The sequence below is a fragment of the Aquarana catesbeiana genome, linkage group LG06 (genome assembly GCF_042186555.1).
Source record: "Aquarana catesbeiana isolate 2022-GZ linkage group LG06, ASM4218655v1, whole genome shotgun sequence".
In the NCBI taxonomy this organism is placed as follows: domain Eukaryota; kingdom Metazoa; phylum Chordata; class Amphibia; order Anura; family Ranidae; genus Aquarana; species Aquarana catesbeiana.
Genome location: NC_133329.1, coordinates 261,836,815 through 261,861,831, shown reverse-complemented (window position 1 = coordinate 261,861,831; position 25,017 = coordinate 261,836,815). Strand labels below are relative to the sequence as shown.

Genomic DNA, 25,017 nt, shown 5'->3' with positions numbered 1-25,017 from the left:
GAAACTACAGTACATTCAGCTATTGTGACAAAGGGATTTTCCAAAAGCGTAAGCAGTGCTTCATGAAAAGAAGATAGAGTGTTGTAAGAAGACCGACCCAATCCAAAGACAATGCTTTCTAAAATAGAATTAAAAAAAGGGCTGGTTTCATTTTTTTAATTTGTTTTATCAGTAGAAACTCATTTTGTCTCTCTTTTTCAAGTTTGTATATTTTGTTGACTAGCTCCTGTATTTATTACTCTATAGGTATTTGATTGGCTTGACAGATATGAGATTCAGAAGCTAGTCAAATTCAGTGGAGGACATTCATCAAGTAAATTATAGTGACGTAATTAGTCGGAAATACGGCTGTGTCATCTTCAGCAAAATCTATGCATGTTTACAGACCAGTGCATCTTCAAAAGTCATATTTATTATTGAAGACGAGACAGATTTCCACTCTAAACAGATTCATAGTTAGGAAGTGGTCAGGGACAGGTTTTTTTTTAGTCAGTCTCAGTCAAAGAATAGGTTTAAGACTTAAGCTGTGGCTTTGCAATAAACCATAATCCATCTCCCGCATTGGTACAAATCCAACAAAGTGGAATCTTTAGTGGTATGAACAATGCTGCAGCACAGCCTTCTTTCACAGTGTAATCAACAACAGATTCTTAAAGTGCTTTGAACATCAGACATGAAATATGAACAAAGCTTATCCTTCTATACTGTGTACATGTCTTTATAAAAAGCACTGAGTGCGATTTCTCTCTACTGCCGCATTCCTCTGTTATCTGCATGAGTCATATCTGATGGCTTTTCCCTGACTCCAATAGATAATTGGTGATGGAGATGGAGAGCTCCAGCACACAGCCTGTGACTGACAGCCACAGCTGCTCATGTTCTCTGTGTACTGTGAGGAGGGGGTGTGCCCCTTCCCTCCAATCAGGGCTCAGAGCTCTCTTCCCTGAGCTCTGCATTGTGAGACTTCAGATCCCTCCCCCTGCTTTTCAGAGCTGGGAGATGCTGTATAAAATGCATGTTTGGAAGGCTGTAGAGAAGAGAGGGCTAAAGATAATCAGGTACAACCTATGTAGGAAGATTTGTTTTGTCTCTGTGTATCAATTGATGGTAGCCACTTTTCACTAGGTGTCTGTAAGGGTTTTTAACCACTTCAGCTCCAGAAGGTTTACCCCCCTTCATGACCAGGCCATTTTTTGCAATACGGCCTTCCGTTATTTTATCTTTCAATTGCACCGGCGTGTGACGCTGTACAGGAAAAAAATGTATGTCCTTCCCACAAATAGAGCTTTCTTTTGGTGGCATTTGATCACCTCTGTGGTTTTTATTTTTTGTGCTATAAACAAAAAAAGGCCGACAATTTTGAAAAAAAAAAAAAACAATATTTTTTCTTTCTGCTATAAAACATTCCTAATAAAAAAATATTAAAAAAAATAAAACTTCTTCATCAGTTTAGGCCAATATGTATTCTACAACATATTTTTGATTAAAAAAATCCTATTACGTATATATTGATTGGTTTGCACAATAGTTACAGCGTCCACAAACTATGGGATTTTTTTAATATTTTACTAGTAGTGGCAGCAATCAGCGACTTATAATGGGACTGCGATATTGCGGCGAACAAATCGGACACCTGACACTTTTTGGGGACCAGTGACACCAATGCAGTGATCAGTGCTAAGAAAATATGCACTGTTACTGTACTGACACTGGTAGGGGAAGGGTTAACATCAGGGGCATACAAAGGGTTAAATGTGTTCCCTAGGAGTAATTGCTAACTGTTGGGGGGGTGCTTTAACTGGGGAAATGTAAAGATCCACGTTACAGAATCAGCACATTCCCCTCTTATAGAACGGTGACCTGCCTTGTTTACATATGCAAAATGGCAGTCTACCTTTCTCCTGAACGATCGGAAGGGTTCTGGCGGACATCGCGTCCGCCGAACCTGCTGATTGGACACAGTGGGAGCCAATCACAGTGGGAGTGGGTCGCCGGCAGGGTACACACGTGCCCTAGACCTGGAACTGTCAGATCACGTACCAGGTACGTGATCTGGCGCAGAGCAGCCGCCCTGTCGCGGTAAATCTACGGTGGGCAGTCACTATGCGGTTAAAGGTGCAAGTTATACTTACGAGGAGGAGAGCTCTAATATCAACATTTGACATTTGATACAATTTTCAGTGTACTGGCAAATCACATATGTATCCGCTTCTTTATCCCATCTCCAAAAAAGGAGTCTCCTGCTTTCCCCAAAGGGAAACCCATCCACCAACTTGTAGCTCCACTAGGACCTTAAATGATACCAGAGAAAACTGTAATGATGGGCATACACTGGTTCCTAGCAACATACTGAAGGATCTATATCCTGTTACAGGGGGGTTATCTTTAGGATAGTTAAAGTGAATCTGTGCCCAGTTCTTCTACGTAGAAAGAACAACCCATAATATCACTTTAAAACAAGCACACGTTTACCTTTGTATCTATAAGTATTGTAGATTTTCCAAGATCACAAAACAGGCATTAAAATCTTAGCTTTTTTTTCTGTGATAACAGATCTTAGTATTCTGCCAGGCTTCTATTGTAAACAAGCAGCAGGGATTTCTAAGCTTTTAGGCTGGCCAGAAACTGTACAAACCCTGTACAATCTCCTATAGATTTACAAAAACAATGTAACATGAGGACAAACTTAAAGGGCAACTCCAATTTTGTGGGGAAAAAATAGCAAATTAAAAAAAAAAAAAAATTCAGAATACACAATTGCGACATATAGTTATTGAATGTTATTAAAAATTCCCTTTCCTTTTCAATCGATAGCGCTGTAATTTTCTGTAAAGTGCAGTTCAATATGGCAACCTGGAGACATTGTGTACACAGATAGTGTACAAAATGCCACCAGATATGCAACTTCCTGCTTTTGTGATTGGCTTACTGATTTTTCCAGAAGTCTGCACTAAGATACAAAGTCAGATTTTTTGTCATCCAATGCAACAAAAATGTAATTTTTGGTGACACACTCCCTGTGACAGACTCACCCGGGACAGAGGCTTTTGGAAGGGACTGAATGCTAGCCTCTTGCTTTTAGACTATGGGCCCTGGCATTCAAGGGAGCTACAAGGATTTAGGAAGATATTCTGTTATGTAATGCAAAAGGATATTATTAAGAATGTCATGATGGTCTCTGCCAGCTTGTGACTCTGTGGACAGATGTATGTGAAAGGAATGCTGATTAATGAGATCTGGAAAGCCCGGGTCTTTCACCCAATAGTGTAGCTCATTAACGCACCTTTGTCTTCTAGCAAACTACAGTAAAACCTTGGTTTGAGAGTGTTTTGCAAGACAAGCAAAATGTTTTAATAAATTTTGCCTTGATATACAAGCAATGTCTTGATATAAGAGTAGCGTCATGTCACAACTGAGTATAAAAAAGAAGAGAGGAGCCTAAGTGTAGCAATATGGTTACATTTAATGAAGGTACAACATTTAGCAACTTATTGCTACACTTAGAAGTGCCTCTCTTCTCTTTTATACCCTGTAAAAAAATGCTTTGATATACAAGTGTTTTGGATTACAAGCATGTTTCTGGAACAAATTATTATTATTATACAGGATTTATATAGCGCCGACAGTTTATGCAGCGCTTTACAACATTAGGGCAGACAGTACAAGTACAATACAATTCAATACAGGAGGAATCAGAGAGCCCTGCTCCTTAGAGCTTACGATCTAGGAGGGAGGGTCAAGTTATACAAAAGGGTAATAGCTGTGGGGAATGAGCTAATGGAGAAAATAGTGTAGTTGTTGGATGGAGGCAGGATAGGCTTCTCTGAAGAGGAAAATTTCCAGGGATCGCCTAAAAGTGGATAAATTTGGAGACAGTCTGACAGATTGGGGTAGGGAATTACAGAGGATGAGGCTCGGGAGAAGTCCTGAAGGCTGATATGGGAGGAGGTGATGAGGGAGCTAGAGAGCAGGGGTCTTGGGAGGAACAGAGAGGGCAATTAGGTTGGTATTTTGAGACTAGGCTAGTGATGTAGCTGGGGGCAGAGATGTGGATGGCTTTGTAAACTTGTTAATACTTTGAATTTAATTAGTTGGGCGAGTGGCAGCCAATGGAGAGATTGGCAGAGAGGGGTAGCAGACACTGAGCGGTTTGTAAGGTGGATGAGTCTGGCAGCAGCATTCATGATGGACTGAAGGGGGGATAGTCTATTTAAAGGTAAGCCAATGAGGAGGGAGTTGCAGTAGTCGAGGCGAGAGATAACCAGTGAATCAGGAGCTTTGTGGTTTCATTGGTTAGAAAGGGACGTCGTTTAGAGATGTTGCGGAGGTTGAGGCGGCAAGCTTTGGAAAGTGATTGGATGTGGGGCCGAAAGGAGAGTTCAGAATTCAGGATAACACCTAGCACCCTGACATGTGGGGATTAGTGGATGGTTTTGCCATTGCTCTTGACAGACAAGTCAGGGGTAGAGGCACATGGGGGAGGAAATATTATAAGCTCGGTTTTGGACAAGTTGAGTTTGAGGAAGTGGTGTGACATCCATACAGATATGTCGGTTAGTAAGTTAGTGATGCGTGAGGAGACTGATGGAGTGAGTTGAGGGGTGGAGAGATAGATTTGTGTGTCGTCAGCGTAGAAATGATATTGAAAGCCGTGAGAGGCTATCAGCTGACCCAGGGAAGAGGTGTAGATTGTAGATTGAAAATAAAAGACATCCAAGAACAGAACCTTGGTGGACCTCGACAGAGAAGGGAAGAGGAGTGGAGGAAGTAGAACTGTAAGTGACAATGAAGGTGCGTTGGGATAGGTAGGATGAGAGCCACTGAAGAGCACAGTCACGGAGACCGAGGGAGTAAAGTTTTTTGAGAAGGAGGGGGTGGTCAACTGTGTCAAAGGCACCTGAAAGGTCCAGAAGTAGGAGTACAGAATAGTGTCCGTTGGTTTTTGCAGTTAGTAGGTCATTTGTGAGTTTTAAAAGAGCAGTTTCTGTGGAGTGTTGGGGGTGAAATCCCAATTGAAGGGCATCAAGAAGGTTGTTCTTAATGAGGTGGTCACTTAGTTGGTTGTAAACCAGGTGTTCAAGGAGTTTAGAGGAAAAGGGGAGCAAGGAGATAGGGCGTAAGTTGTTAAGATTGGAAGGGTCCCAGGACGGCTTTTTAAGTATGGGGTGACCAGTGCATGTTTTAAAGCATTGGGGAAAATGCCAGAGGTGAGGGAGAGATTGAAGATGTGGGTTAGAGAGTGTAGGATGGAGTCAGAGGGCAACCGTAGCATTTGAGAGGGAATAGGGTCCAGAGGACAGGTGGTTAGGAATTATGCTCGCAAACCAAGGTTTTACTGTACTGGGGGATGTGTTTATACTTATGTGTATTGTAAGTTGTGAGTTAGGAGATGACGGAGTATTAGAAGTTTTATTACACTCCCAAAGGGAAATCACGTCTCAAGGGATGCAGACCCTGCAATTTTTCTCATTAGAGCCCTGCAGGTTCAGCAGCTGATTGATAATTATAAAATCATTCCCATTCATATTCATTTTGCACATTGACACAAACAAACAGCTAATACTTCAAGATAACAAAAGGTAGGAATCTGCAACAAAGTTTGGTAAAATCCCGGGAAGGTACATAGATCACCCAGAAGGGAAGTTTTTTTCTCAAAAATAGTGGAGTTATTCTTTAAACAATATTTTAAGTTAATATCAAATAAGACAGGTCCTGCACTATATAGTTAGTGGTAGATCAAAAGGAGATTGAATAATTAGTGTATGGTCATCCTTAGAAATGAACTGAAACCTGACCTTGTGATCTTTGAGAATAAATACACTTTAACTCATTAACGCTGGCTATACGCATATATGTGGTAGCATGGTAGTGGTCTTTAACGCTAAGCTGCCACATATACAGCGAGTAAAATAAGTACTGAACATGTCACGTCATTTAGGTAAATATATTTTTAAAAGATTCACCACATGTCGGTAACAACGCATGCAATCCATACATACAAAGAAACCAAAACAAATAGGTTCAGAAATTAAGTTATGTGTAATAAAATGGAATGACACATGGAAAAAGTATTGAACACGCTAACTAAATTGTATTTAATACTTTGTACAAAATCCTTTGTTGGTAATGACAGTTTCAAAACACTACCTGTATGGAGAAACTAGTCACATGCATTGCTCATGTGTGATTTTAGCCCATTCTTCCACACATACAGTCTTCAAATTTTGAAAAGTTCCCCGGGCCTCTTTTATGAACTCTGGTCTTTAGTTCTTTCCATAGATTTTCTATTGGATTTAATTCAGGTGATTGGCTAGGCCATTCTAGCAGCTTTATTTTCTTTCTTTAAAAACCAATTAAGAGTTTCCTTGGCTTTGTGTTTGGGATCATTGTCTTGCTGAAATGTCTACCCCCGTATCATCTTCTTCATCCTGGTAGATGGCAGCAGATTTTTATCAAGAATGTCTTGGTACATTTTTCCATTCATCCTTCCTGCAATAACATGAAGTTTTGCAGTACTGTATGCTGAAAAACAGCCCCACTCCATGATGTTACCATCTCCAAACCTCACTGTTGGTATGGGGGTGTTTTTGGGGCGATGTGCAGTGCCATTTGACCTCCAAACATGGTGTTTATTATGGCATCCAAAGAGTTCATTTTTGGTCTCATCTGACCAGACTATATTCTCCAAGTATTTCATAGGATTGTCTAACAGTTGTACAGCAAAATTTAAATGAATAAGAAATTAGAAAAGGGCATTGCAAGGACAGATTAGGAATGAATGGGGTGTCTTGGCCAATGGGCAGGGATTTTCTTGGGTCCCTTGGCCTGCTGGGAGAGCCTATTTATTTGGGAGGAGTCAGGTGATCAGTGTTCTGTGTAACCTAGACGGTTGTCTGGGTGGACATGTGTAGTAATGCCCTGGGCTGCTAGGCCATAAGCCTTGGGCCCATGTCGGGGACATCTGGCTGCTAGGCTGTCTGAGGGCCTATCCAGAAGCAAGAGAGTAGCATAGGGTTGGGACTGCGGCTTGCAGTCCAACCAGAAGCAACGGTTCTGCCGGCCGGGGAACCAGTTGTGGTCAGGAGTAGAGGGGTAAGCTGTCGTCACTAAAGGCACCATCCACTTTGCGAAGAGACCACTGTGAGTAGCTGAAGTACCTGAGCAGTATTCTCACCAGCCGGGGATGGTGAAGAATTGGGAAAACTTCAGCAGGTGCCAGCGACCAAGCAGGCCAGGGGGGTGATGCTTGAGGAGTATCTGTGAGTGCCAACCTAGGGACCCAGCAGTGATGCGGGGGTGAGGCTTGAGGAAGATACTGAGTGAGAAGATTGGAAGAGCTCAGGAGATCCAGTGGCTAGTGGATCTGTTAGTTTAGTGAAAGACTGGAAGCTCAGCCAAGTGAAGTTCTATAACAAGATTGTTACAAGATTGTTGCTATAGGAGACAGCAGTCCTACTCATGCCGATGCGGTGTCTAGCTGGATGCCTTTCCCTGCATGGCTGTCTGCCTATAAAAGTCTCGGAGTCTGCCAATTAACATTGCATCTACTAAAGAGTGTCCTGGCCCTAACCCTCTCTCCCACAGTTCTGTTTAAGAGACAATAAATCTCTTTGCATTCAAGAAGTGTCTGGCGCCCATCAATCTACCTTGCATTACACCCACCGTGTCTTGTAACCCACTCTACACAGGAGGTGGTCAGCTGTCCCTAACTCTGGAGGTCACCATTGGGCCTCAGGGGGACTGGGCATTGGCTACATTTGGCACCCAACGTAGGGAAAATGCTTTATCCTCGCAGCAGTCGCCCATAGCAACCGGCTTCAGCTACATTGGGGTTTCGTCTGGCTCGGTGGGAAAGTGGCTAGTAACATCTCTACTTCTTATAGACTGTATTTATTATGCATTCCGACAATGTGGGGAAGAACCAGCAAGTCTCATTGCTCATGGGAGAGTATCAGCCTAGTCTTTTGACACTTCCCACCAGCGCTGCTAGGGCTAAAATGGACTCCATTACAAATTTGGCACACCTCAGAAGGAAAAGGGTGGGCACTAAAGTTTCTAGAGAGTATCTGCATCAATCCGTTGGCAGGGGGAGGAGCCCCCGCTCTGCAGAGGAGGATAAGGAAGTGCTGCCACATGTGCCTGGTTGTGGGTTGGAGAAGATGGCGCAGTTTGGAAGTGCAATGTCGGATTGGAAGATGTATGCCCCGCGTGATGGCTTTGGTCTGAGCGAGCCAAAAAACTTTCTGTCTGACACCGATGTGAGTTATACATCTAAGGCTAGTCTTACCCTGTACACGGCTGGAGGCTATGAGGCTTTGGGATTGATCTGCAGGAAGTGTTCCAGTTTGGCCACATATCTGAGGCCTTGGATCATCTGTGGACACTGCGGGGAACCCCTGCTCGAGGTAGTCTTGCCAGCCCAACCTCCGCAGGTGCTGCAAGCAGAGTGGGACAAGAATGTCGCTATCCTGGCTGGGAGTGATATTAAGAGCCCACCTGCCATCACGCGAGTTGTGCGGGAAGCTGCTCCTCCTGTCTCGACGGCTGCCCCTGGACCCAGCCCTTCGATCGCTCCTCAAGGCCGTGGTTGGGCCCACCTGCTCACTTTGATGTCAAAGTCACCGAGGAAAAGGGTACTGGAGTCGGGTAAGCCTGCGAGGGGTGAAAGTGGTGTGCCTATAGGGGAGGGGATACCTGTGGCCATTAAGGGAGACAATACAGTTGTGCCGGTTAAAGCCAGCTCCACGCGCAAATATCTCCTGGCAGAAGAATGCTCCACCATTTCCAATTCGGACATCCCTCTGAACTGTTTTCAGACACTATGTCTTGAACTGGAAAGGGGAGTGAGAGTGAAGTGGAGCAGTTGTGTAACTTGGAAGAGGATGAGGTTCCTCCGGGGCCTAATACAAGTGTAAAGATTGAACTGTCTGCAAATACCGCACCAACTGTGCGTATTACTAAATCTTTTGAGGAGGGCCGTTGGGAGCATTGGGTCCCTAAAGTGATTCCCACTAAGCAGGTGGAGGCAACCAAATTGGAATGCAAACCCGATACTGTTGCGGGGTACCCGGTTCAGCGTACTCCAGACAAGCGGGTTCTGTCTGGGTATGGAGACCCTAAGACCCTGCCCAGGCTGTCCAAGGTACAGCGCATCATCAATAAGAAAGTGGCTGAGGAATACAGATATCTGTATCCTTATATACCAGCTCATTTAGAGGAAGAAATCCCGGATAAAGAAACCCAATGGGTAGACGAAGCTGTGCAAAGTTTCCTCCGAATTCCTTTTTGCGGGTGGACCTTCCAAAGCTAATACTTCATATTCACGTCGCACACGTTCCTGGATAAGCTCTCAAAGTTTGGGTGCTGGTTCAAGTCACAAAGTAGATATTTGCCAGCACACCATGGATCGACAAAAAAGAGAGTGCAACGTTTCGGAGTCACGCAGGACTCCTTCGTCAGGCATGTGTTATCAGGCAGGACAAAGGGGTCCTGCGTGACTCTGAAACGTTGCACTCTACTTGTGTTGCGATCATGCAATAAATAATCCATTTGGACACTACTTTTTGTCGATCCATGGTGTGCTGGCAAATATCTACTTTGTGACTTTCCAAAGCTGTCACCTAAGATAGCTGAAAAGTACAATTCAGTGCTACACACCTGGGGCTATGGTCGCAAAATCAATTTAGACTGTGTGATCATCTGTAGGCTAAACAAGAAGAATATTCAACACTTTATTACTACGGTAAATGCCAAAAGGAGAGACAGTGACCTGACATGGATAATAATGCTAACTATTTATGCTCTTTATTACTGTATATATTAGATAGACAGTTAGGACATAAGGCTACTGTTTATATATTCCCTCAACAGTTTGGGTGGTAGGCCACACGTAAATTGTATATAATGTCTAATATTTATCTGCCCTGTGTGAACTGCAATTCGCTCATGTATATGTTATACATGTTTACTCCATGTGGTATGCCATGTGCATTGTTTGTTATTATTCCTTTCCTGTTTCCCCACCCATCCCAGTTTTTGCCAGGACATTCGCTCTCAGGCTTGAGAGCTCACATTTTTCTGCAATTTCCGAGACGTCGTTTTTGTAGGCAGGGGGAGGATGTAGCACCCTGGTGTTTAGGCAGGGTTGCTATTAAATTTATCTGCCAACTGATAGTTGCCTTGGCCAATTGATAGGTCAATTGATTTCACCCTAATTCTGCAATTGCTGCACTCCTCTCTTCTGTCACTAGATGGCCAGGTATTTGGTGGCATTGGATAAGACAATGGCATTGCAAGGACAGATTAGGAATGAATGGGGTGTCTCAGCCAATGGGCAGGGATTTTCTTGGGTCCCTTGGTCCACTGGGAGATCCTATTTAGGGTGGAGTCAGGTGATCAGGTTTCTGTGCCACCTCGACAGCTGTATGGGTGGATGTGTGTAGTAATGCCCCGAGCTGCGAGGCCATAAGCCTTGGGCCTATCCCAGGGACATCTGGCTGTTAGGCTGTCTGAGGGCCTATCCAGAAGCAAGAGAGCAGCGTAGGGTTCGGACTGCGGCTTGCAGTCCAACCAGAAGCCAGCCAGAGAACCAGCTGTGGTAGGAGGTAGAGGAGGAAGCTGTCGCCACTAAGGGACCATCCACTTTGCTACCAGAGACCACTGTGAGTAGCTGAAGCAAGTACCTGAGCAGTATTCTCACCAGCTGGGGGCAGTGAAGAAGTGGGAAAGGTGCCAAGCCAGGGACCCAGCCAGTGGAGGCAACACTTGCGGAGCATTATCGCGTGCCAAGCCAGGGACCAAGCAGGCCGGCGGGTTGACGCTTGAGGAGCTCTGGTCGTTTTTGTGTTTATTAAAAGTCAACAGCTACAAAAACTGTAGCTGCTGACTTTTAATAAACACACACTCACTTTTCCCATGATCCAGCGATTTGCTCACCCAAGCTGTCCCTTCCTACAGGCTTATCTTCCAGGGCTGGCACTTCAACTGTGGGTATCCGGCTGTGACAGCTTGCAGCTTCAGAGGCGGGTACCCACTGCGCATGTGCAAATCGCGCTGCATCTCTTGAATCGTCCGGCAGTCTTCTGGGTCCTATGATGTGTCACAGAAGACTGCAGGGAGGGAAGGGGAGAGGAGAACTTCCATTTGGATCACCTAGGAAGTGGAAGCGGGTACCCCCCCCCCAAAAAAATAAAAAAATAATAAAAAAGGACATGATAAATGTGGCAGGGGAGAAGGTGAGGAGTATTTAAAGCGGAATGTCCTCTTTTGGGTGGAACTCCGCTTTAAACTGCTCCCAGCAAATGGTATTTAAAAAAAATAAATTGCATTGGTCCCTGCAGTCAGGGCTCAGCTCCAAGTGTTTGATAATACCTTGTGTATAAGCCTTGAAAATGGCAAGGATTGAAAAGTTCAGCTCTCATTGACTTTGGATTAATGTTTGAAATTGTGAGCTATACAGCGACTCTTCCGCAAACTGAACCCAGATACATTTGTCTCATCCTTAACAGGTAGTTCTTAAAAACAGTTACTTGACTGCCCTGGTGATAGCATACCACTTGTAAGTCGTGTTATTGCAGCCTATATTATTAAGGCATTCAAAGAAGAAAGAAACATTATACATTACAATACATTATAATCATGAAATTACACAGATGATTTGGAGCTAAGTGTTTCTTATCTACCATTGTGAGTAATGTATGAGAGCATGCAATAAAGACGATCTACCATTATAATTTTTATTTTACAGTTCTGTCCTCTATGGGCTAAAGTACGTGTAGTACTTTGTTCCATGTTTCAAAGTGTTTTCTAACGCTAGTTATGAGTGTCCTCCTGCAATGTCTGATTCAACAACAACTTTAAAGGAGATGGCTAATTTATAGCTGCAGCTTGTCTCAGTTGTGAGCCCTTTCCCCAAGACAAGCAACAGGAATGCAGAGGCTGACACTCCTCCCCTGCATACATAGTTAGTCAGGTTGAAAAAAGTCCATCTAGTTTAACCATGGGAAAAAAAAAAAAAAATCATACAATCCAATATACCCAATCCTATACCCACAGTTGATCCAGAGAAAGGCAAAAACCCCCAGCAAAGCATGATCCAATTTGCTACAGCAGGGGAGAAAATTCCTTCCTGATCCCCCGAGAGGTAATCGGATATTCCCTGGAACGGTAATGTACAAACAATGGGTTAATTTGGCGCACTCTGGGTGAGGCAGAAAAATATATATATGGGAATGGGATCGGTAATTAGGGCAAATATTCAAGTATTCAAGTCTATGACATATAGTCCATGTAAGATAGTTAGAAATGCTTATCCCAAGGAGGCTGCCAGCTTACAGATAGAAGTAACTCGAACATAAAAACAGGGACAAAGCAGCGCCTTCTAAGTGTAGCAGTTAAGACATTTATTGAATAAAACCATAACGGAAACACTCACAAACGAGCGATTAAAAACAGCATGATGATACTGATACCCATGCTGTTTATAATCGCTCGTTTGTGAGTGTTTCCATTATGGTTTTTATTCATTAAATGTCTTAACTGCTACACTTAGAAGGCGCTGCTTTGTCCCTGTTTTTATATTCCCTGGATCAACTATACCTATAAATGTTAGTACCCAGTTATATTATCTACACCTAGGAAAGAATCCAGGCCTTTTTTTAAAGCAATCTACTGAGCTGGACAGAACGCCCTCTGGAGGGAGTCTATTCCACATTTTCACAGCTCTTACTGTGAAGAAACCTTTCCGTATTTGGAAAATAAATCTCTTTTCCTCCAGACATAAAGAGTGTCCCCTTGTCCTCTGTGATGACCTTAAAGCGGACCTTCAGTCATTTTTTCAACTTTCCAGAGAATAAATCTTCTGCCCTTGTTGTTTTAAGTTTGGATAGTAAAACATTGTTTTTCTGCCAGTAAATACCTTATGTAGCCCACTTCCTGTCTCTTGTCCTCTCATAGATGTGTGCAGCCTATTGCATTAGGGTGTGCACCCCAAAACTCAAACACACATGGCTTTCTCTGCAGCCTCAGCTGCACTGAATAGTGAATAGATAGTGCTCTGTGCTGAGTGACTTGTTCATTCACTAACTGAAGCATAGTAAAACGCAGTTTACTATGCTTCAATTATGAATGAACACAGTGAGTGTGTTCATTTAGAAAAGGAAGGGGTCGGTAAATGACATTTAATAGCCCCTTCCCCCCACTCTCCATTCTAGGAGTGCAACACAGGGGGAAGCCCAGGCAATAGTGGGAATCCGCACTGCACGCAGTGATTCGGGTAATGCGCATGCCTATGCATGCCCTCATACTTTAGGACCCTTTCTCATGTGCAGACCGTTCAGATCAGTTTTTTCAGGCGGATCTGAACGGTCGCTCCATACAGCTCTATGGAGCGATGGATGTCAGCTGTAACATGTCCGCTGACATCCGATCTGCTACACAAAATCTAGACGGATGGATGTCCTATTTTCCATCTGTCTGGCAGATCAGATGAAAACGGACAGGCGGTCCGTATTTATCCGATCCCCCCCATGGAGGAGAGTGGTCTCTCTGACAGGTCCGTCCCTGTACAGGGTGCAGAGATGGACTTGTCATCCGTTGGCTCAGCGGGGATCAACGGAGCGATTCCTGCTGAGCAAGCGGATGGCTAAATACAGATCCGCAGGTCTGAAAGGGGCCTAACTCACAACGTTAGGTATGACACACTCAGCCCCACATCATCTGTGTAACTTCCAAATTAGAATATACTGTCAGCTCTTGTAAACAATTTCTTTACATTTCAGATGATTGAATCAGCAAAGCAGGGAAATGAACTAAAGCATAGTTTCCTGTGCCTCCCGGAGGGTCTGCTCATGAACGATTCCCTGTAAAGTAACCACAATGCATTTTAACATGCAATTAGAAGGACTGAAAGTAAACTTGCACAACAAGAACCTAGCAGTAATGGGTGTGGCGATTTAACGCTGTAAAAAAAAAAAGTGGTTTGCCTGTTCTGAATCACTCAGTAAATGGTGAATATTTCCACAACTACAGCTATTTTCAGACTTGTGTAGTTGCAGTGAGTCACACATTCGGAACACACAAAGCACATAGGTGGAGTGTCCTTGTCACTGTGTTTCGTCTCAACTGACTGCAGCAGACATTTTGTGACTTGTCTTTCACTTCCTGATTTTTTTTTCTGCAGGTAATAACATGTCGCACATTCCATTATTATTATTGGGAAATATGCCATGTTTCGTCATGGCCCCTGCGATGTCGTTTTCCCAATGTATACACTATATAGAAGAAGACAGGTAATCACTGAAAAGCATACTTTTGCAGCCCCCTTTCCTGACCCTGCTAGGATACGTATGAGCACTCGGCCCCGCTACTGCTAAGTGCGTCATGGTGGCTATGGCGTGCGTTTTTTTTTACTATCCTCACCAGAACTCCGAAGATTTTAACCCTCGATGCGCGGATTCTGCTGAGAGGATGACGCTGCCATTGCTCGGCTTCTTCCTGTAAAATGTGACTGGGAGTGGCAGATTATTAACCTCGTAGCTGCTGAAAGTCAGCTGTTCCTCATAGATCTCAGTGAAGTGACTACAAATTTCTCCCAGCGAGTCAGGGCTACAAAAACGCCCCCATTTTATGGGTCTTTATTTTACTTTCAGTTTGCCATAGACAAGTATTTGTAAAACCAAAAAAGAAAACCTCCGATATATAAGAGGGTGATGTGTTCCTCTGGAACAGGAAAGTGAGTCAGACGCATTCCATCCGGGAACATTGTGTCCTTTCACAACGTCTGTCAGGGGATTTCCCAAAGCCGTGGCTTTTATCAGCATGCCTGGGAACGGATAGATTCACCACACACGTTACAATCTGATTCTTCAATCTCCTTTCGATTTACTAAAACTGTAATATGAAGACGCAGCTAAACACTTCATTTAGTTTGTATAACATCAGGTAGGCCCATGGTTGCCACCTCATCCCTTTAGGGCCGGTTCACACTGCTGCAGTGCGAATTTGATCCGAATGCGTTGCGAATTTTTGTTGCAAATTCTTTATGTGTTCTGGCGAATCTACTGCGATTCTACAGCAAATATTGCAAATTGGTTGTCAAATCGGGAGGGGATCGCCATTTTATGTCTGGCCAGCCATATAAAAAAAAAAATCACAGTGATGTGAATGTACAATTGCGTTTTCATTGCGAGTTCAATTGCAGTCTATGGAGCTGAATTTGCATAGCACATGGATCGCACAGGACCCTTTTTGTACGCAGCTTAGATTCGCAACGCATCGATGTGAACTGCACTAATGGAAAACTATGTTATTTAAATGACTTGCGAATTTGAGCGATCGCAACGGCTCGAATTCGCAGCAGTGTGAACTGGCCCTTAAACCCAAACACATATTAATTACACAGGTTCTGTGGCTCATTAAGGTGGTAATTAAACTCACTTAGTGCTTTATCTGCATTTAATTAGCCTCAGAACCTTTGTAATTCAAAGGTGTTCGGGTTTAAAGGCAAGCCTTAGGCCAAATTTGCACCTGGCATTGCCGATACACGCAATTTTGTATACTTTTGTGTGCGTTTTTCGCACGTTTTCACTTGAATGGGCTGCCCTACTTGCAACAAACGCATCAATTAACCTCTTGCACCTTTACGGCATAGAGCTGCGTGTGTTTTTTACTGCACGTTTGTTGTTTGTTTTGATGTGTGCAAAAGCTGGTGTCTGCGTTTGGGGGTACTAATAAAAACGAATGACGCCATAAGCACCACTCACATTTCTTGCGCATTCTTGAAGCCGCTTCATATGGTGGTGCAGCTGCAGATTTGCTCCCAAGCCAGGCTATGCGCATCAACTGACAGCAGCTCGGTCCCACCCCCTGCTCCCTTCCCACAGGAGCACCACTGCAGACAGGCATAGTGCTGGATCAAAATAGGACTCAGGTAAGTATTTAGGCTCGATTCACACCTATGCATGTTGCTTTTGAGCGTTTTTGGAGGTTTGTTTTCATGCTTGCCACGTTTTTGAGCAGCGTTTTTGCTGCGTTTTTGCGGCGTTTTTGCTGCGTTTTTGCCGCGATTTGCGTTTTTTTTTTTTTACAGTTTTTTTTTTACAGTCTTAAAAAAAAAATTAAAAAAAAAAAAAAAAAACGGCAAAAACGCTGCAAAAACGGTGCACTTGCGTTTTTGATGCTTGTCCATTGAATTCTATTACATGCAAAACGCTGCATTTTGCATGAAAAAAAGTCCCTGACCCTTTCCAAAAATGCAGAGAAACAAAAAGGCATTGATGTGAACATGTTCCATAGGAACCCATGTTAAAAAATTCCCATGCATTTCTGCAAAATGCAAAATGCATCAAAAAACGCGCTAGTGTGAATGGAGCCTTAGGGAGGTAGGGGTGGGGGAGGGGCGATACAACAGCTGGGACAATTTTTACCTTAATACAAGGAATGCATTAAAGGTAAAAGATGTCTTGGCTTTACAACCACTTTAAAGGGGTTGTAAAGGTAAAAAATTTTTCACCTTAATGCATTATATGCATTAAGGTGAAAAAACTTTTGACAATACCGCCGCCCCCAGCCCCCCCCCCCCGTTTTACTTACCTGACACCTCGAAACTCAGCCGCTCGCTCCCGATCTCCATTTCGCCGCTCAGCCTGGTCGCTGATTGGCTATAGTGGATGGATTGAAAGCAGCGCAGCCATTGGCTCGCGCTGCTGTCAATCACATCCAATGACACGGCGCGCCGGGGGGCGGGGCCGAGTGATACAGTGAGCGGCTATAGCCGCCGGCTGTATCACGGGAGCGCGCCCATAATAACTAGCCACTATGCGAGGGAGCTCGCATTAAGGTGGTTAGTTCTTGCGGGGAGGAGCTGAAACAGCCGCCGATGGACCCCAGAAGAGCAGGTTCGGGGCCACTCTGTGCAGAACGAGCTGCACAGTGAAGGTAAGTATAACATGTTTGTTATTTAAAAAAACAAAAAAAAAACAAATTACCTTTACAACCCCTTTAACTATCAGATTCATATATCTACTCTCCCACAATCTAATTTTTCCTATGGACCAAACAAAATCATTTCAAATTAATCGATTGACTCAAGCAAAAACAATTGATGACACAGTATGTGTGTTTTTAACCATTTGTAGATTCACACTGTCCAATTCTATGAAGAATCATTCAATTGGATCTTTATGTGTATGGCCACCATTACACTACTTAGCTAATGGTAGATCTAAAGGAGATTGTACAATCAGATTGTGTAGTGTATGGTCAGCCTAAGGCCCCTTTCACACGAGGCGGGCTCCGTTTCTACGGAGCCCGCCTCGGTCCGCCGGCTCAGCGGGAGATCAGTCCGTTGATCTCCACTGAGCCGGCGGATTACAGGTCCCTCTCTGCTCACTGAGCGGGGAGGGGCTTGTCAGGCGCCGCTGCCGCCTATGGAGGGATCGGACGAAAACGGACAGCGTGTCCGTTTTCGTCAGATCTCACCCGATCCGATCCGCCAGCGACGGATCTGGACGTAGAGCCATACGTCTGCTTTTAGCGGATCGGACGGGGTCGGATGTCAGCGGACATGTCTCCGCTGACATCCGTCGCTCCATAGGCTAACATGGATTGCCCGTTCAGGTCCGCCGTCAAAACTGACAGGCGGACCTGAACGGTCCGATCGTGTGAAAGGGGCCTTAAGGGGCCTGCTCATACTCTCACATTAGATTATACACATGTATTTTTCTCTAAATCTATAGTGCATTGTTAGCACATATTATTTGGGTTATTCCAGCGTTTGCATGTCTTGTCCTTTTCATTTTCGTAATTTCTTGTCTCCATTTTGAGGTTTGTGTCTGTGGTGTTTTCTTTTTTTGCAGTCTTTGGCAATTTTTGGAGCAACTATGAATAATTCTGTAAAGGGTTCTACGGTTTTAACCCAAATCTAGCTATTATGGCTTGGAAGTGGATGCAGCATTGCAGGTGACACCAGAGAGATTGGGTTCATTTGATTCTTCTGCGTTCAGAGTCCAGAGGTTAATTTTGTATGCATTAAGAGAGCTGTGAGAGTGCATTTAGACAAGTTTCGGAGCTACACCTGGAAGACTGTAAGGCTCATTGTCACATGGTGGTGGCTCTAGTCTCTAGTCTCCTCACTGCCTAGGTGAGGGAATCAGGAAGTGATGCGTTGCGGCTTCACTTCCCGGTTCCCTACTGCGCATGGGCGAGTTGCGCTGCGCATAATAACTGGTCCCCGCTATCTCCTGGGACCTGTGTGTTTCCCAGGAGACAGCGCGGAGGGACAGGAAAAAGCATAGACTCCCGTGGGAGTCTATGCCGGAAGTGGATGCACCCCCCCCCCGAAAGGTGCCAAATGTGACACCGGAGGGGGGGAGGGTTCCGAAAAGCGGAAGTTCCATTTTTGTGTGGAACTCCGCTTTAATCTTAAAACAGATGAACCACAGTGTCACACATGGGTTGCGCTCAGCAGTGGTGCAGCATGCGGTTTCATTTTTGCAAAGCATTGCGGTCATTGCATGTGCACAGCCCTGAGCAGCCGCATGCCCTTCTTAAGGTGGACAGTTGGGGGCAATAAAACCATGGCTCAGCTGCCTGCTTTTACCATGTGGCGTGTCCCTGGAATGAAGTGGCATGTCCCTGGAATGAAGTGGAGTGTCCCAGTGTCCCTGGAATGAAGTGGAGTGTCCCTGGAATGAAGTGGAGTGTCCCAGTGTCCCTGGAATGAAGTGGAGTGTCCCTGTGTCCCTGGAATGAAGTGGGGTGTCCCTGGAATGAAGTGGTGTGTCCCTGGAATGAAGTGGCGCGTCCCTGGAATGAAGTGGAGTGTCCCTGTGTCCCTGGAATGAAGTGGAGTGTCCCTGTGTCCCTGGAATGAAGTGGCGTGTCGCTGGAATAAAGTGGAGTGTCCCTGTGTCCCTGGAATGAAGTGGAGTTTCCCTGGAATGAAGTGGAGTTTCCCTGGAATGAAGTGGAGTCTCCCTGTGTCCCTGGAATGAAGTGGAGTGTCCCTGGAATGAAGTGGAGTGTCCCTGGAATGAAGTGGAGTGTCCCTGTCTCCCTGGAATGGAGTGGAGTGCCCCTGGAATGGAGTGGAGTGCCCCTGGAATAGAGTGGAGTGCCCCTGGAATGAAGTGGAGTGTCCCTGTGTCCCCAGAATGAAGTGGTGTGTCCCTGGAATGAAGTGGAGTGTCCCTGGAATAAATGGAGTGTCCCTGTCTCCCTGGAATGGAGTGGAGTGTCCCTGGAGTGGAGTGTCCCTGCAATGGAGTGGAGTGTCCCTGTGTCCGCGGAATGAAGTGGTGTGTCCCTGGAATGAAGTGGAGTGTCCCTGGAATAAATGGAGTGGAGTGTCCCTGGAATGGAGTGGAGTGTCCCTGTGTCCCTGGAATGATGTGGAGTGTCCCTGGAATGAAATGGAGTGTCCCTGTCTCCCTGGAATGAAGTGGTGTGTCCCTGGAATGAAGTGGCGCGTCCCTGGAATGAAGTGGAGTGTCCCTGTGTCCCTGGAATGAAGTGGCGTGTCGCTGGAATGAAGTGGAGTTTCCCTGGAATGAAGTGGAGTTTCCCTGGAATGAAGTGGACTGTCCCTGAAATGGAGTGTCCCTGGAATGAAGTGGAGTGTCCCTGTGTCCCTGGAATGAAGTAGAGTGTCCCTGGAATGAAGTGGAGTGTCCCTGTCTCCCTGAAATGAAGTGGAGTGTCCCTGTGTCCCTGGAATGAAGTGGTGTGTCCCTGGAATGAAGTGGAGTGTCCCTGGAATAAATGGAGTGGAGTGTCCCTAGAATGGAGTGGAGTGTCCCTGGAATGAAGTGGAGTGTCCCTGGAATAAATGGAGTGGAGTGTCCCTGGAATGGAGTGGAGTGTCCCTGGAATGGAGTGGAGTGTCCCTGGAATGAAGTGGAGTGTCCCTGGAATGAAGTGGGGTGTCCCTGTGTCCCTGGAATGAAGTGGAGTGTCCCTGGAATAAATGGAGTGTCCCTGTCTCCCTGGAATGAAGTGGAGTGTCCCTGGAATGAAGTGGAGTGTCCCTTTGTTCCTGGAATGAAGTGGAGTGTCCCTGGAATTAAGTGGAGTGTCCCTGTGTCCCTGGAATGAAGTGGAGTGTCCCTGGAATGAAATAGCGTGTCCCCAACAGTGGCTGCCCCCCCCCCCCCAGCTATTCACAAAAAAAAATAAAAAATTGGGATTTGTTTTGACCAAAAAACATGTAGCAGAGTACTTATTGCCCTAAATTTATGAAATTTGATTTTTTTCGATTTTTTTTTTTTTTTTAATTGGATGTTTTATAGCAGAAAGTAAAAAATATTGTTTTTTTTTTTTTTTTTTTAAATTGTCGCTCTTTATTTTTCAAAATTGTCTGCTTGGGCTCCACAGGTGCACTTAACTTGACTCTTGGACTTCAGTACCTCTGTACAGGATGGGGAACCTCTGTGATGCAATCCGCTGACATTGCTCTGGAAGGCAGACCGTGTGCAAGAAGTGATGACAACTCTAGGTAACCACATGTGTTTATACATTACTTCACTCCACGCTGATGTCCGCAGACCCATTTGTTAACTTCAGACCAGCCAGGGACAACAGTTCAATACTTTACTTAGAAAAAATGCAAAATAATTTTGCACGGTCCAACAGATAAAAGTAGTATTAATTCCCAATCACTACAGGTTGAGTGCTGCCCCGGCATACCTGCAAAAGTGTCTTTCAGTAATCATAGCCCTTCAGAGCCTCTCACACAAGTGTAAATCTTTCGGAGGCACGCTCCAGTGTTGGTGTTTTCAGGATGGACCCCAAGCTAAAGTCTCTACATGTGGACAGTGATGCACAACATCCCTTTGCTTTTCCGGGTCTCATCTGCGCTGGAACTCTCTGGCCTCACTCGCCTCTCTTCTGAAGAAGCTCCTCGAGCTAGACCACCGACTCAATTCATATCACACAGGACAAGTGGGCCAGACCCAGACAGGAACCAGCCAAAAAGAACATGAAACCAGGCATGGAACCAACTCAGACAGGAACCAGACCCAGACAGGAACCAGCCAAAAAGACCATGAAACCAGGCATGGAACCAACTCTCTTCCTCCTGGCTGGGACAGTACCTGTTTCAACCTTCCCACATGCTGATTCTTTGGAATTTTTTGCTCTGCACCACCATCAAGAGAAGGTTTCTTTGAAAAGCAAAAGCATTGATTGGCTGCCCATGTCTGAGCAGAGAGTTAGCTCTATGCCGCATCAGAAAGTCAGAAATTGCGGAAAACCAGCAGGTTGGTTGGAGCCAGCTGGAAACAATTCCAGGTGTATTTTACTAAACATTTCAGATTTTTCAGGTATTAAAAAAAGGAGATCTAAAAATCTGTTTTCATGTTTTGATTCACATAAAGATCTGTTCAACAGCAGCAGGACGTTCCACAGCTCATACTGTTTGATAAGTGTGTAATGGGATCCCTTATCAAGCGCCAGTTCCCACCATGCTGACTCTGGACCCACCTGGCTTCTTCTTGGATGGCATAATCACCTACTTGCTGCTTGGAGATACTCCACCATATTGTGACACATTTCTTTGCTGGAAGCCCCCCTCATCACATTCCTGGCCGATGGCGTATTATCCAGAATAAAGAAAGGTCCGATCCAAAAGGCTTTTCAGTGCTTTACTGCAAAATTTCACTCCCTTGCAATTCTTGTAGCTGTAGTCACTTTACAGTACAGGTACATAAACTTGACTCACAGTACAGAAGTCCTAAGTTCAGAACACTTTCACTCCTACTTATTGTAACGGACCATCCTACACTCCGCTTGAGTGCTTCCATCATATACCGCTTCCTCCAGTCCAAAGATAGATATTATAGCCGCATATTGCAACCAAGAACTAGGCAGGACTTGTTTGGCTGCAAAGCTGGAACACGTTTATTTGAACAAACTAACACAGAATATATACACCACAGAAGGACATTCCCGCTCCTGATCATAATACCCTAACACTACAAACTGCACACAGGATAATAATTAGAACAACAGAAATGTACTATAAATATTATGTTAATTACCTGGGTGACTGCGTGCCCAAGCAGAGACAATAGGTGAATGGGAATTCACACCTAGACAATGCTTTGATTAATCAGGATCTCACTACAGGTCAGACTTGCTGTCACCAAGCTTCACGCAGTGCAATACACATTAGCATAACACCTTTAGACAATAGCAGGAGACCTACTTACAATTATGGCAGGGGGCCCCAGACAGGTGGCCACAGTGTGGAGCAGTCCTTACTGGAAATGTGTCATCTAGGCCTTTAACATGGACCCCAGGCTTAGAGTCCCAGAGTCTGTGTGTCTTGGGGAGACATGGACTTGAATCCAAAGTAACACGACCACTCCATGGATCCCCCAGGTATACACTCTCCAAAGAGTAGTGTTCCCTTAAATACCAGGGCCCATAGTCATTGGGTAAGAGGCTTGTCCCAGTCTTCTCCAAAAGCCCCTGTCCGTCCTAGGTCTGTCACACTTATAACTCCCCAAACAGAGGTCCGTCAAGTACAGAACACTCCCATACTTCACAGAACTGTTATGGCCATCTTCCTTTAGATGTTAGTCTTTTATTAAGATGTTTTATACTCAGGGTGTACCTTCCCCACACACCAAGGGAAACTCTTCATAGGCACCGGAGACCACTCTAAACCAAGCCAGGTTTAGATGCATTAGGGTAAGAAATGTTTAGGCATCTGTATCCCCCCCTTTTTTTACTTACCTGAGCCCTCAGTCCATCCAGAGCTGCGCCTGTCTGCAGCTCTTCTCTCCCCTCACTTCCTGGTCTCACAGGCTTTGCTGAGGCAGCAGGAGCCATTGGCTTCCGTTGCTGTCAATCAAAGTCAATGACAAGGGAGCGGGGCCGAGTCTCGATGTCTGTATCTATAGAAGCAGAAAGCGAGGCTCGGGAGCGAGCCTGCACAAGTACCCCTATAGAAAGTAGAGGAGCATTGGCGGAGGACCAGAGAAAAGGAGGTTCAGGGCCGCTCTGTGCCATTGCACAAAGCAGGTAGGTATAAACCTGTTGGTAAATGCTTTTTTTTTCTTTTATAATAACAATCACTTTAAGGTAGGCTCAGACCGGTGTTAACCCTCTGTCTATATATTTAGTGTGTATAAAATCAATATGTAATGGAAGGTTTTTTTCTTTTTTCAAATGATATGTGTCTGTGAGAACACAAAAAAATAACCTAAAGAATAGAGGACTTTGAAAGTACCACATAATATATAAAAAGTCGATGTTTTATTCTACAAATGTTTAAAAACATATATAACATTAAAAAGACAACAGTGATGTGTGTAAACATTACAAGTACATGGGAATGTATTAATGTCATCACTCATCATCCCTGCCAGACTTGGGCAATGGAATGCTTGCTGTAACACCCCATTTGGCACAGATTCCCCCTGCTGCCTGGGACCCTATGTCATTTACTGGCCCCTTCCTTTTTGTGAATGAACACAGTGAGTGATCGGCACCGATCACTCACTGTGTTCATACATAAATGAACCATAGTAAACTGTGTTATCTATACACAGCATTGGGTTTTAGCATTGGAGTGCACACCCTAATGCAATAGGCTGCATACACCTATGATGCTTGTTATACTCACTGTGAAACCTAAGGGGTTATTCCTCCGCATTGTGTAGAAAGGCTGTTTGATTCTGTCTTCTCTGATCCTCCTCTTCTTTTACTGACTGCAATCCATTTGCTGATAGAACAAAGCATTGGAGACACTCTGCACATGCTCATTTTGGTGTGTATTGCTATATAGTTTCTTTTTTTTTTTTTTTGGAAGGGTGCATGTGATCAGCACATGGTCAATCAGCACTGTCCAGAGAGAGGGTCAGGGGTCATGCAGACTCATAGGGCAGTCAGAGTAGAATGAAAACTCCTCCTACAAGCTTTAACCAGACACTCATAGAAGTCACAAGGGACTACATACAAGATTTTAGTCATGAAAACGGTATCATTAGCAGTAATCAGCATGGATACATGAAGAATCATTCTTGCCAAACCAATCTATTAACCTTCTATGAGGAGGTGAGTTGCCATCCAGATAAAGGAAGGCCCATAGACATGGTAAATCTGGATTTTGCAAAAGAATTTGACACAGTTTCCCATAAACGTTTACTGTACAAAATAAGGTCCGTTGGCATGGACCATAGGGTGAGTACATGGATTGAAAACTGGTTACAAGGGCGAGTTCAGAGGGTGGTGATAAATGGGGAGTACTCAGAATGGTCAGGGGTGGGAAGTGGGGTCCCCCAGGGTTCTGTGCTGGGACCTATCCTGTTCAACAGTTCAATCTCTGTATTTGTGGACAACGCTAAGCAGGGCAATAACTTCGCAGAATGTGGAAACCTTACAAGAAGATCTGTACAAATTATTGGGGTGGACAACTACATGGCAAATGAGGTTTAATGTAGAAAAATGTAAAATAATGCATTTGGGTGGCAAAAATATGAATGCAATCTACACACTGGGGGGAGAACCTCTGGGGGAATCTAGGATGGAAAAGGACCCGGGGGTCCTAGTAGATGACAGGCTCAGCAATGGCATGCAATGCCAAACTGCTGCTAGCAATGCAAACAGAATATTGGCATGCATTAAAAAGGGGATTAACTCCAGAGATAAAACGATAATTCTCCCACTCTACAAGACTCTGGTCTGGCCGCACCTGGAGTATGCTGTCCAGTTCTGGGCATCAGTCCTCAGGAAGGATGTATTGGAAATGGAGCGAGTACAAAGAAGGGCAACAAAGCTAATAAAGGCTCCAAGCCTCACCTGGATTTCCATCATCACCGCGGCCGGCATTAGCGGTATACCAGGAGCTACACGCAGACCTGCCAGCACCACTGTGACTCACTGGATGAACTGCCCCATGATGGATCATTCCTCTGGCTTCCTATATGCTTTGTTTACACTACTAAAATGTGAGTTGTTTGCATATTGCTTTTAAAACTAAAAACGGCCTTTTATACTACACCCAGAGGCACCTCC

General features: G+C 44.7%; 1 protein-coding gene across 2 annotated transcripts in view; it reads right to left on the bottom strand.

Moving 5' to 3' along the window:
• Window positions 1-25,017, bottom strand: part of CFLAR (CASP8 and FADD like apoptosis regulator) — a 74,215-nt gene that overhangs the window by 45,578 nt on the left and 3,620 nt on the right. Inside the window, exon 1 of one of the 2 annotated variants that reach the window (XM_073633253.1) lies at window positions 14,419-14,566. The exons of the other annotated variant lie outside the window; for it this stretch is intronic. The gene's annotated coding sequence lies outside the window, so the exon portion shown is untranslated. Of the gene's footprint in view, window positions 1-14,418; window positions 14,567-25,017 lie in introns of those variants that run through there. 2 annotated transcript variants of the gene reach the window in all.